Raw genomic sequence first — 14,472 nt, 5'->3', positions numbered from 1 at the left:
TAAATAATGTTCAGTTTCTTGCACAGACTGATTGTTTCGCTTCATAAGACCTCAATATATCGTCAGGAGCCATGGATATTAATTTTGTGTTTCTTGATATGCTTTTTTTATTCTCAAAAATGGCCGCTGACTCACATTTTATCACCACGGACCACAGTTTCATCTAAAAATCTTGGATGGCCTGAGGGCAAATAATAGCAAATTAAAGTGAATTAACAGCAAATTTTCATTTTATTTGTGAACTATCCATTTAAATCTGATGTACAATAAACTTCCAAAAACCTTCAAAGCACAAGGTGAAAATGCTAATGGAAATACGTTTTTACCTTTATGCCAGCTGCAACTCCTGAAGCAAAAAACACAAACAATTCCTGTAAGAGAATACTCACAGAGGGTAAAATGAGTTATTGTTATGGGATGAATATAACGGCCTTATGGCCAGAGGAAGCCAAAGTGGGAAATGCCCTCGATCTGCCAACATTTCAAAACAATAAGAACTAAATCTGACTGACTGTAGCCTTCAAAATGTCCTGCTGGTTTCCACACAAACAAAAGCCAGTCTTTCTCCAAACACTAAATATGTAATTTGCGTAATATTAGTTAAGATGTGTAGCAGTTGATTTCGGGAATGCATGACAGTCCCCCATCGGAGCGATATAGAGTTACGCCTCCACTAAATACGAGAAGCCACTGTAACAAATTGGGTTCAACTGTCCCTGGCAGTCACTACTGGTGCAAGTCCAGACTTGTCGTGTGAACACAAACCTGTGTTTCACATTACAGCCAAAAAAAAAGAGTGCTGATGATGTCACTAAAATAGACATGAGAGTTTTACTATAGTGTGAATGTGTCACACACACTTTCAGTCTTTGCAGAACTACAGTTAAAACCCCCAGAATATGGACGTTTACAGTAACTGAAACACACAGCGACAGCTGCACGCTGAAAAGAAATTCCTCGACACCTGCTACAAGTGATCAATTCCTCAAATGATCTCACAAACAATATTCTGCTATAGGTTCGACCCTGAGAAAGGCTGCAAGACTTGTATTTGTGGTTTTGAATTGAGTTTAGTCCCAATTCCCAAATCCAAGAGTTTAATTATGTAACACTTCTATTTGGAATTCCAGTTTTTAAAGGAACAGTTCGCCCAAAAATCCTACAATTATTTACTCACCATCATTTTGTCCATGAAACACAAAAAGACATTAAGCTAAGGATTTTCATTTTTGGGTGAACTATTTCTTTAAGAGATGAGAAAGATACAAAACTGTAACTGAGGCGCTACCCTGAGCTATACAAAAGCAAAAAGGCACATTGATGTACCTTATTGACCCCGAAATGGTATATATTAGTACCTTAAAGGCACAGAGTAGTACTTTAAAAGTACATATTTCTACCTGAAGTGTACATATTAGTCATTTTAATAGAGTGCTTGTACATTTTCTTCTCAGAGTGTACTTGGTTTTAAAAGTGGTTTAAAAAGCTTATACAGTTGTAAAACAGTACAACTAGGAGCGAGAATAAAACCTAAGAGTAAGACTCAGATGAGATCTGTCGGAGTTTCATAACGCTGCATGCCAGGACTCCTCACTGAGCGACCATCTGTAACTTTACCACAGTGCTTCAGAGCAACTTGGCTGCATTTTGATTCACTCACACAACCACATGCAGAACAACACGAGGTCGAGATCTCTGTGGGGAACAAACTGTAAAACTGGCGTCTTCTTCAGCAAAGCCAAGATCGTGAGGGTCAGTAATAGTAAAGCTGACTCAGCGAACATCAGAAGAAAATGTGCTTCACCTACAGGGATTTTCACAGCCTTTGTACATTACGAATTTCCTGTGTATTGATGTTTTTCAGAGCTGCAAATTTCATCTGACCTTGAGTACAACACAAATTGAAAGAAAGAGAACGAGTCAAGGCAGTTTTGTAGCATCTAAGTCATAATGAAATTAAAGTTGATTTATATTAACGTACGTATATATTAATCTAATATAATATTTATTCATATTTACTATATTAATATATTTAACATTAAAAGTGGGTATAAAAACGATATACTGTTACCTGTTTTAATGATTTGCTTTGGCTTCAGTACAGTGACACTAGGATATTTTTTATCCTATTATATTGATTAACTTATGCATTATTAAATGAAATTACATTCGTATCAACCTGGTGGCACTCATAAACATGAAACAAAAAAAGCTTAGTTTCATAAAGCCACCAAAACTGGGCCAATCCTGAAACTGGCCTTCAGTGAAAACCCTTGAGGTATCTATTCCCAGCCTGAAAAAGCCTAAACAAATCGTGTTTTACCCACTTTATAGGGTTATTATTTTTTAACAATCAGCCTGCCAGCACAAAACCTCTTCGATACGTGTCCTAATCACATTTAACCTCTTTTATTTGGATATGAAGAGAATAGATCATGTTCTCAGCCACAGCCACCCTTATAAACACATAACTGGATGATGTAACCCATTAGAAGTGGAAAACTGCTACAAAATATTTCACGTCTGTCTGACACAAAGCTGCTTCTCATCTTGCAGTGTTTGTGTACAAGGTTCTTGCTCTTAAGCCCATGTCTAAATAAATACATCATCCCCGAGCACTGTTTACTTCTGGAAAGCGCCTACTTTATTCACTACAATTATGAAACAGGCCGGTAATGCTAATATCACTAGAGCTCCTTTGTCAACACCTTATGCACAAGCAATGGAGTAATTACAGACTTAACAGTAGAATATTACAAAAACAAAAGTTTCATTACAGAGAGTTCACAAGCTCATAAAGTAATATGAAATGTGCCCAATAAACATGGAAATGCTATGATACAATGTCCCAAAGGACCATGACATTTTCTAGTAAGTGCTTGCACATGAGAATAGCACACCTCTACGTTCAAGGATTTTATGGAAAGCTGCAGTGTCTGACTTTAGAAATCATTGCTTAATTTCGAGGAATTACAAGGCTGCACAATTATACAAGATGCAGCCTCTCAGAATTTGAACTGAATGACCGACAAAAACAAAACAAACAGAAAAGGTCCTTGCGCGCGCGCGCACACACACACACACACACACACAGCAAAAACAAACAAAAGCATTTCTCTCAATAGGCTTTGAATGCTTTCTTGTCTGCTGTCATACACAAGGCTAGAGATTTTCTAGAGATTTTAGAGAAATGCACTAGGTAATTATTAGGCTTTCTAAAAGGCAATCACTATTATTTTTGCTCATACCTTTGCTCAAACCCCAAACCAAATGTGAAACTGCATATTTCACGTAACTTATCCTGCAGCATTTTTGTTACAGACATGAATGAGAATCACACGAGGAGAGCATTAGGAGAACATTTTTACCTGATGATCAGCATTCACATTCAACCTCACATTCCCAACCAACTCGTTTTACCACTTTGAACTATAAGGTAAATCTAAATGTTTATTCTTTAACCCATGCAACATTAACCTGTTAAAATGTGAAATCTATGGGGTAATATACCGCTGGCCAACAAACCAATAATGAATTAAACACAATACCCATAAAAACAAATAAAGGCAATTTTGAGGTGATTCCTTTATGACAAAGCCAGTGGCAATGATAAAGCCTTTAAAACGCCCCACTGTGAGCACAAACATTGCTTGAGTTCTAGTGTGCATAACTGGACAATTGTAGAATTTATATAACATGTAACAAAAGCACACGAAATGGAAAAACTAGAAAACGAAAATGAGGATGCAAAAGTAATCCTCCATCCGTCCATCATTCTGCAACACAAGTGGTATGTTACTCAGAGCTTTTAGAGAATATTTAAAGGTTAAAATCACTATCAATTCAAGATCACTTGTGTTCCCTGATCAGTGGACTGTATCATAGGAAATCATTGTAAAAGTTTTTGTTTACATAATGTGTGTACTGTGTATATTTATAATGTTTATGTAAATACACATGCATGTATATATTTAAGAAAATTATGTTATATTAAATATTTATATATAATATAAATTATATGAATATTAATATATACATGTCAATATTTTCAAAACATATACTGTACGTGTGTATTTATATATACAGTACATAATAAATACACACAGCGCACACATATATGTTATGTAAACAAAAACCTTTATCGCAATTAATCATTTGACAACACTAAAATTTTTAGATATCAAGAAGCTCTTATACCAATTTAATTGATATAAAAAATAATAAAAAATTGTTGACTGGTCCTAGCTGCTTTAATTTGGTTTCTCCTGGTGTTTATCTGGTCATCCAGCTGGTCTCCCACCTCAAAACTGGAACAGGGCATTGGCAATGTAATTTTTTGCTGTCACACCAAGAAACCCTGTTTTGATTTTTTTCGGGAAACAGTTTGCGAGAGAGAAAAGAGGGTGGTGCTATCTGTGTATTTGTTCTTTACCCCTCTAAGTAGGCAGCTGGGTAAAGAAATTAGGCAGCAATAAAGCCTAAAATCTGCAGCTAAAAACAACCCCATGTCCCAGATCCTGGTTGTGCACCCTACCGCATGAACGCTTTCATACCCACCCTTAACAACACAGGACAGCTCACTGCCCTCTCCTGATGACAGATTCATTCAATAACGAGTGCTTCTGATATGTTTTGTAGGTAACTGGGCCTGGCTATTGTATTTTAGTTATTTTATCAAGATTCTTCAGCCGAGCATGTTGCCTAAAGCTATATTCTACCGCAGTTACATAACCAACAATAAACAGAAGATACATTAACATGACCTGGTACCCCACAGACCCCCACTCACACAATCACTGTGACACAATTACAACACATTCACTTGATCCGAGCTCACATCCTAATTTCATCAGTGCTCATCAAGTTGTTTAGCAGCTAATGACCACATTCTCAATGGCTTTAAAGCCATGGCACAGGACATAGTTTAATTAACGCCTATAAAAGCTTGAATGGATGCCCATGACCTCTATTTTTGTATGGTACGCTCTCATTGGAGAGAGGGGTTATATAAACACACAGAGCTGATAATAGAGCGCACTTTCAAATTTGGGAAATCATTATAGAGAGCATCCAAAAATACTCTAGAGAGCGAGAGAGAAGATTCAATTTTCTTTTCTTTTCTTTTCACAATCCAAACCTGTGAATTTAATGGTAATATGTCACTGCGCTTCGTGACAAAGACATACACACTGATAAATACAACCTACTTCTACTGTAGCACAAAAGCAAAATATCTGAGTCAGATTTGAGTTTTAGTGTATTAAAAATCCCCTGGTTTTCATAACATCAGTCCCTGATGCTGCACACTATTTTTACACAGGTTGTACATCATCCCGGCTTCCATTAAAGGAGCGAACACGTGTGATGTAGTCACAACACAGCTGGGGATTTTACCCCATTTGGCAACACACCAAAATGAGAGACTAATTTAAGTTACACTTACTGCACCACTGAGGGCATCCATCCTCATTAGCTCGGCATGAAACACCTTACTGTCATTGTTGGCTCCGCCCATCCGTCTGTCGGCTTTGGGATTACCAAAAAAAGCTTACAAGCCTTATTGTGACTAATTACAATGGTCAGAATAATAATTAAGTTTAAATTCAGTGATTTATTTTTAATGTAGAATATGCCTCACTGGATGAATAATTGGAAAAAATAGACTGGGTGAATTGGGTGAATAATCTCACAGAACCTGCTCAAATCAGATTTAAAATCTCAAAATCAAATGAATGCAAAATTTTTATATTTAATTCAAAATATTTTCTCTTGAATGAATTAATGAATAAATCTATCTCAGTAAAAAAAAAAAACCTCTTTGGCCAATTTGATCTTTTAGCCAATTTAAATGTATATAAAAAACACTACTACTACTACTAATAATAATAATAATACAATTGTAATTTTAATCTCACAAAACCCCTCGAGAAGATGCCCAGGTCATATTTAATCTCAAAATCAAATATTTTTTGACATGATCTTCATCACAATTCAACATATTTTCATATATCAACATACTGTGCAAAAAAAAAAAATATATATATATATATATATATATATATATATATATATGGTAAAAATTAAAACAATTCAAAATCATTAACAAATTATTTTCATTTGGGATTTTATTTCATGTGCAGGAAATTTCACCCAATTAAATAATTCAAAAATACACATGACAATGTCACAATATAGTTGTTGCCTCAAGACTACAATGTCTGTATGAAAAGCTCTCCTGAGAACCTGAAAGAAATAGACTTCAAAGAGAAATATGTTTTCAACCCTCCTTTGCTGAGCCGCCGGATACAGGAGGGTTGTGTGTACAAAAGCAATACAGAACAACACATTTTTGCATTCTAGATTGTGTTTAAAAACTGAGACTGAGTGCGCCACATAAGCATGTCTTTACTTTGCTCATATGTTGAACGTTTCCAGGGATCAAATCACAGGCGCAAATAAGAGCTGGTGGCAACAATGTGTTTAAAATAAAACACAAACGTAACAAGACAATTTGAAAATCTATTCTGAGCAAGACTGGAGGCGACTGATTATTTTCTGACGGGGTGTAATAAATTCAGACAGAGATGTCTGGAGAGGAACGGGCACATGTTTAAGGTGGGGGTCAGGGACGGGCAGCTTCTGTTCACTCACCATCAATAGTGTGAAACCTTAACGGTTGTTTTTCCTGCTTAATGTCCCTTTTGTCTCGTCTCCTGAGAGCTTTAAATGCTCCCTGCAGGTTGTTGTCATATACTGTATCTGACGGCACAACAGTGACTAATTCAATCTTATTGTGCTTGGCTCCAATAAGCTGTTTAAATTCAATTTCCTCCCCAGACCTTTTGCTAATGACAAATGTGTCAAATGATTACTGTAACATTGTCCAGTAAACATGTGGCATTAACTGAGAAGGTAAGACTTAATAAAACAATATGCTCAATGTTTGTATAGCTGGTATTAAAAGAAAAGGATGGTCGGTAATTCCTACTATTGTTTCTGTTCCTCAAGGGTTCCACTAACATTTATTTTACATTTATTTTAGACCCTTTAAGGAAAATTGAATTGAATTGAATTGATGAATGATGAGACAGTTTACTAAAGTTCTGACTCTTAAGAGTCAATTGTTCAGAAATCAGACTACATTGGTTGTATACTGTATATGCTTGATTCACAAAAAAAGTAATGGTTCATAAATCACATTGCAATTCGAATCAAGTCACGTTTATATTTATAGTGCTAAATATAATGCAGATTGTTTCAAAGCAGCTTCAAAATCAACACAACAAATTCAGCAATTATGAAACAAATTAAAATTCAGCTGTAAAGCAGCTCTAAGTCATTATTCAGTTCAGTTTAGTTCAACGCTGATTCAATGTACACTGTAAACAATGATATGATGAAAAAGTCATGACAACTAAAAATAATTTAAGCAATTTCAACTTTTTTTTGTAAGTTATGCTAGATTCAACTTGATTTTTTAAGTCAGTTTAATGTTATTGAAATTCAAGGAGACCAATTTAATTCAGTGAACTTAACATTTTAAGTTCTAACTTACTGGCACACTGTAAAAAAAAAAAAAGTTGAGCCAACTTAAAAGTTAGCTCGACTTATTTTTGTGCACTGTAACACCCGACAAGTTAGGTTAACTCAAACTGTTTGAGTAAACTTATTGCCTTAAACCATTTAAGTTTTTAAAACTAACAATTATGAGTGCTCTGAACTTATTTCAGTTGAGTTCACTAAAATAAGATATGCATTGCAATTAAGTGATTGAGTAATAATTGAGCATTAGTGATGAACACTTGCTGTTAACAAACATAATCACTGAAGAAAAAGAAACACAAGAACAACTAACTTTAGTCACAGCCTTAGATGAAATCAACTGAAATAAAACACATTAAATCTCTCAAGATCTGAGTAAACAACCCCACAAACAGCATCACCAGCTCCACTTATTAATAACCAGACTGACTTTATTTCTGTCAGACCTCTACAGAAGATCTTATTGAGAATTTACTAAGGTTTAGATGTTGATTTATTGTTTCATTTGAAGTAACCATGTTAGAGATCAGTGTATGCTTTAGTTGGGCTCTTGACCCTTGACTTCTGTTTTAGTTTTTTTTCCTTCCTCTTTTTCTCTGGCTGTTGTAACCATGTGTTCCTCAAACATATTTGTTACAACTCAAAAGCCCAGAGAAAATGATGAGTAGTTGGTTGTTATCTGTTTATAATGACAATCATCTGTTAGCGAACTGATCTCATTGTGTGTCTAATCTCTGATTAAATGGATGTTGTATTGATTATAGTAAGAGTGCTTCTAAGAGCCACTGGTTCTGTGACACTCAGTTAATAGAAAGGACTTTCTAAACAGTTTGTCCACAAAAAGTTTTAATTAATCACTTTTATGAATCAGTTTGTTGCGGTGAATCAAAAACAAGAAAGACAACTAGTCCAGTTCTATCAAATTATTCTTATGTTATTGAACCGAACTGAATTGAATCAATACCGACTTGACTTGAATTGAATTGACTAAATAATGGCACTATTGTCCATTGTAGAGCTACTTTGTAGCTAATTTGAATTTGTTTTGTAACTGATGAATTTAAAACATTGACACTGCTATTTGTAATTTGTTTATACTTAAAAATTTAAGGCAGCCACAAAACTTAAGTTTTTAAGTTGAAATAGGTGGAAATTTTTTACAGTGTAGGTCAATAGCAGTGTCAATGTTTTAAATTCATCAGTTACAAAACAAATTCAAATTAACTACAAAGTAGCTCTACAATGGACAATAGTGCCATTATTTAGTCAATTCAATTCAAGTCAAGTCGGTATTGATTCAATTCAGTTCGGTTCAATAACATAAGAATAATTTGATAGAACTGGACTAGTTGTCTTTCTTGTTTTGATTCACCGCAACAAACTGATTCATAAAAGTGATTAATTGTGTAATCAGACTAAACCCACTGTACGTTCTGCACTGTGAATTAGGAAGCAGTGTTGCAACGCCATAAAGTAAGCGTCACAGAACACTGTGTCAAATTCCTTTACTAGCATCAATAAGACAGAAAAATCAAGTGAATGGTTATGAAAACAAGAACATCTTCTGGAAGAAACAGGTCAACTGAGGTGAAAGGCAGTTATGAGATTCACAAGCACATTTATCTGTTCCTCTAATAGCACCTTTAGCTATTTAATGACCACAATAAGCCTTTTTCTGTCCACATCTACAATTGCTCAGAGACAGCTGGGTAACTCACCCATTTACACTGACACGCTCACAGTTTATAACCTGCTATCACTTTTAGACCAATGATAGCCCACATTTGTTCAAAGATACTGCAACACACCGACCTTTAGCATCGTAATTACAGTTGCTCAGGCCCGTACACCTTATCAAAAGCTACGTCACCTTAAATGGGAGAACACAAAGAAATGAACTGGCTTCTGAGGGAGTATAAATTGCTGTCTTCCCCCAGTGTCTTCATTTGATCTCGGTGTATGATAATTCACAGCTATCAATTGATAAATGTCATCAGCAATGTGGCATTTGTGTGTCTCCCAAAGCAAATTTAGCTCATCATCGGAGCTCAGTGCAGTTTCAGATGAATTAATGTCCCTGTCTGCAGGAAAACCCTGCATGACCCCGCTGTTTGTTTTTCATAATCTACTTTGCCATCTTTGTCTCTCCCGTCTTCATTGTCTTTCTCTTTCTGTCTGTAAGCTTGACCATTTTTTTGCCTTAAAGGGATAGTTCTCACAAAAATGAAAATTATTTTGACATTCATCCTCACACCGTTTTAACCCCTGTGACTTTCTTTCTGCAGAAAAAACAATAAGATAAAAAGGTATTTTGACTGTAGCCTATAGAATAAGAAAAAAAAAAAACACTAAAGCATTTAATCAAAATATCTTTGTGTTCACAGAAGAAAGTAATACAGGTTTGGAAATGATGACAGAACTTTCATTTTTGGGGTTTTCAACTATTTACAGGTGAAGCGTGTAACTTTCATTTAAAAATGAATTTGTTAATTTTATCATACTTTTTTCATTATACAGAAACTGGCAGATTTCCCCCAAAAAATGTGGCTTTGTGGCAAATACTGTGAACCAATGGCATGAGTCTGGTACGGGACTATTGATGGGGTGTTCAGGAAAGATTCATTATTTTTGGTGCAGAAATGAAACACTTCACCTTTAATGAAAACCTCACTGAAACGATTTAACTTTAATGTTAACTAGTCTGACTCACCCGTGAAACATTTTTCAACATACACCCATAATAACACATAGAGTTCCTCGCTTATCTTGGACATTGTTATCAGTGTCATAAAGTTCAAAAAGGATGTGTGACAAAAACTAAAGTGTTATTATATCTGGAAAAGCATTGCAAAATACAATTTAGTTCCAAGTTCCAATTGATTGTCAGATCTTTACAATGATTAAATATGGCAGCATACAGATTTTCTATAATATATTCAGTCCAAGGGTTCTGAAGCAGAACCATACAGCATATGGGGTTTGAGGTTTAGAGGATTCATTATATTAGAGTTCTGAAATGAACTTTCATGACCTACTTGTCCTTGAGGTTTTGAGGATTCATTTTACACTCACACACACACACACATAATACATATACATATATAAATACATACACACATACATATACATATATATATATATATATATACTGTGTATATATACATAAACATACATATATACAGTGAGGAAAATAAGTATTTGAACACCCTGCTATTTTGCAAGTTCTCCCACTTAGAAATCATGGAGGGTCTGAAATTGTCATCGTAGGTGCATGTCCACTGTGAGAGACATAATCTAAAAAAAATCCAGAAATCACAATGTATGATTTTTAACTATTTATTTGTATGATACAGCTGCAAATAAGTATTTGAACACCTGTCTATCAGCTAGAATTCTGACCCTCAAAGACCTGTTAGTCTGCCTTTAAAATGTCCACCTCCACTCCATTTATTATCCTAAATTAGATGCACCTGTTTGAGGTCGTTAGCTGCATAAAGACACCTGTCCACCCCATACAATCAGTAAGAATCCAACTACTAACATGGCCAAGACCAAAGAGCTGTCCAAAGACACTAGAGACAAAATTGTACACCTCCACAAGGCTGGAAAGGGCTACGGGAAATTGCCAAGCAGCTTGGTGAAAAAGGTCCACTGTTGGAGCAATCATTAGAAAATAGAAGAAGCTAAACATGACTGTCAATCTCCCTCGGACTGGGGCTCCATGCAAGATCTCACCTCGTGGGGTCTCAATGATCCTAAGAAAGGTGAGAAATCAGCCCAGAACTACACGGGAGGAGCTGGTCAATGACCTGAAAAGAGCTGGGACCAACGTTTCCAAGGTTACTGTTGGTAATACACTAAGACGTCATGGTTTGAAATCATGCATGGCACGGAAGGTTCCCCTGCTTAAACCAGCACATGTCCAGGCCCGACTTAAGTTTGCCAATGACCATTTGGATGATCCAGAGGAATCATGGGAGAAAGTCACGTGGTCAGATGAGACCAAAATATAACTTTTTGGTCATAATTCCACTAAACGTGTTTGGAGGAAGAAGAATGATGAGTACCATCCCAAGAACACCATCCCTACTGTGAAGCATGGGGGTGGCAGCATCATGCTTTGGGGGTGTTTTTCTGCACATGGGACAGGGCGACTGCACTGTATTAAGGAGAGGATGACCGGGGCCATGTATTGCGAGATTTTGGGGAACAACCTCCTTCCCTCAGTTAGAGCATTGAAGATGGGTCGAGGCTGGGTCTTCCAACATGACAATGACACGAAGCACACAGCCAGGATAACCAAGGAGTGGCTCTGTAAGAAGCATATCAAGGTTCTGGCGTGGCCTAGCCAGTCTCCAGACCTAAACCCAATAGAGAATCTTTGGAGGGAGCTCAAACTCCGTGTTTCTCAGCGACAGGCCAGAAACCTGACTGATCTAGAGAAGATCTGTGTGGAGGAGTGGGCCAAAATTCCTCCTGCAGTGTGTGCAAACCTGGTGAAAAACTACAGGAAACGTTTGACCTCTGTAATTGCAAACAAAGGCTACTGTACCAAATATTAACATTGATTTTCTCAGGTGTTCAAATACTTATTTGCAGCTGTATCATACAAATAAATAGTTAAAAAAATCATACATTGTGATTTCTGGATTTTTTTTTTTAGATTATGTCTCTCACAGTGGACATGCACCTACGATGACAATTTCAGACCCCTCCATGATTTCTAAGTGGGAGAACTTGCAAAATAGCAGGGTGTTCAAATACTTATTTTCCTCACTGTATATGTATGTATGTATGCAGTGCCGGCCCGTCCAAGAGGCGGTACAGGCTGTCGCCTAGGGCCCTGCCTTAAGGGGAGGGCCACGTGGCCACGAAGTTGTCGCTTAAATTTCTAGTTCCATCCTGATGATCCGACGATAGCTGCGATGATCTCAGCTTGTCTAACAGACATTTCTTGCTGGATGAAGGACCATCATCTTCAACTCAACCTTGCCAAGACAGAACTGCTTGTGGTTCCAGCAAACCCATGATTTCATCACAATTTCACCATCCAGTTAGACACATCAACCATCAGTCCTTCAAAAACAGCCAGAAACCTTGTTGTGATTGATGATCAGATGAATTTCTCAGACCACATTGCTAAAACTGCCCGGTCCTGCAGATTTGCTTTATTCAACATCAAGAAGATCAGGCCCTTTCTTTCGGGACATGCTTCACAACTCCTTGTTCAAGCTCTTGTTCTGTCCAGGATGGACTATTGCAATGCTTTCTTGGCAGGTCTTCCAGTCAGTTCTATCAAACCTTTACAATAAATCCAGAACGTGGCAGCAAGATTAATTTTTAATGAGCCGATAAGAATGCACGTCACACCTCTGTTTATCAGTTTGCACTGCTACCAATAGCTGCTCGCATAAATTCAAGGCATTGATGTTTGCCTACAAAACCACCACTGGCTCTGCACCCCTTTACCTAAATTCATTACCTAAAGACTTATGTGCCCTCTAGAAGCTTGCATTCTGCAAGTGAACGTCGCTTTATTGTTCATCCCAAAGAGGCACAAAATCACTTTCACAGACTTTTACATTAACTGTTCCTTCCTGGTGGAATGACCTGCCCAACTCAATCCAAGCATATTCAAGAATCGGCTAAAAACACATCTCTTCCATCTTTATTTGACCCCCCAGGGCTCGACATTAACGCTTGTCCGCTTGTCCGGGACAAATGAATGTTTTGGAGGGGCAAGTGAAAGAGAAATTTACTTGCCCAATCGGACAAGTAACTTGAAAAAGTCAATACCAAAAACAATATTAACTGCCTTTATTTGTGATATAGCCTTTGTTATAGGTTTGTGCGATTATATATCGTTTGCGATAATTTCGTAATTGTTGTTCTATAAGAGTCTGGGAATGTGTCGTCACAGCGGCAGTGCATTCTGGGAATTTAGGTCGCGGGAGCTAGACCGGAGACTGAGTGGTACTGAATGTAGACTTTTTATATGATTTAATGTTTATATTATTCTACTTAAGATCGCGTTGCAGTAGGCTTATGCCGAGTTCACACTGCACGATTTTAGCCCGATTTTTCACTCGCCGACAGGTTTTGATAAATCGCCGCAGTGTGAATTATCAAAGATGCGATCTGAGAGAATCGCCGACGCCCGCGAAATATTTGGCATGCTAAATATCTGGAGCTGTCGGCGATTCACAATCACGCTGTGTGCAATGATTTCTGACTGAAAACTACATCACGATGACTTTCAGCCAATGAGAGACAAAGATACAGGGCAGAGGGAAGTTCAGTGAGGAGTTATAGACCATATCAGTATTTTAATATTATATCATACAGAAACGAGCACAAACGCTTGACCAGCCGCAACATCAGCATAACAGTTACCGCAAATTATTATTCACCACTCTTTGCAGAACACAATCCCTGTTCCCTGCATCTCCCTCCTGCATAATTTGTTTTTGTTTTTGTAGCTGGAAATCAGTGCACAGACCATTTGCGGGCTATATTTTTTAATACTTCCAGTCTCGCTCGAGAACAACGGGCTGACGCATGCAGGTTCTCTCGTTATTTCCTTATCACTTCTCGCGTGTGTTTTGTTGTGAAACGTAGTTTGCGGATCAGACAGAGTTGTCGGCGATTCTTCCTATTGTGAAATCGTGCAATGTGAAAGCCCCTGTCGCCGATCCATGCAATGTGAACACAAGACTGAATGCTACCCCAGATAGTCACGCGTGAAAACAACAGCGATCCGACGAGTTTGAAAATCGTGCAGTGTGAACTCGGCATTACTGTATCATCAATTGTCATAACCCTTTGCACGGCCGGTGTAAAAAACGTGCTTTCTGCGCGTTATAATGCCGAAAAAGAGGTTTTACCTGCAGATATTGATGATAAAGGCTATGGCAATTGATCCTTCCAACG

Source organism: Onychostoma macrolepis, chromosome 11 (genome assembly GCF_012432095.1).
Source record: "Onychostoma macrolepis isolate SWU-2019 chromosome 11, ASM1243209v1, whole genome shotgun sequence".
In the NCBI taxonomy this organism is placed as follows: domain Eukaryota; kingdom Metazoa; phylum Chordata; class Actinopteri; order Cypriniformes; family Cyprinidae; genus Onychostoma; species Onychostoma macrolepis.
Note: the sequence above shows the minus strand (reverse complement) of the source record.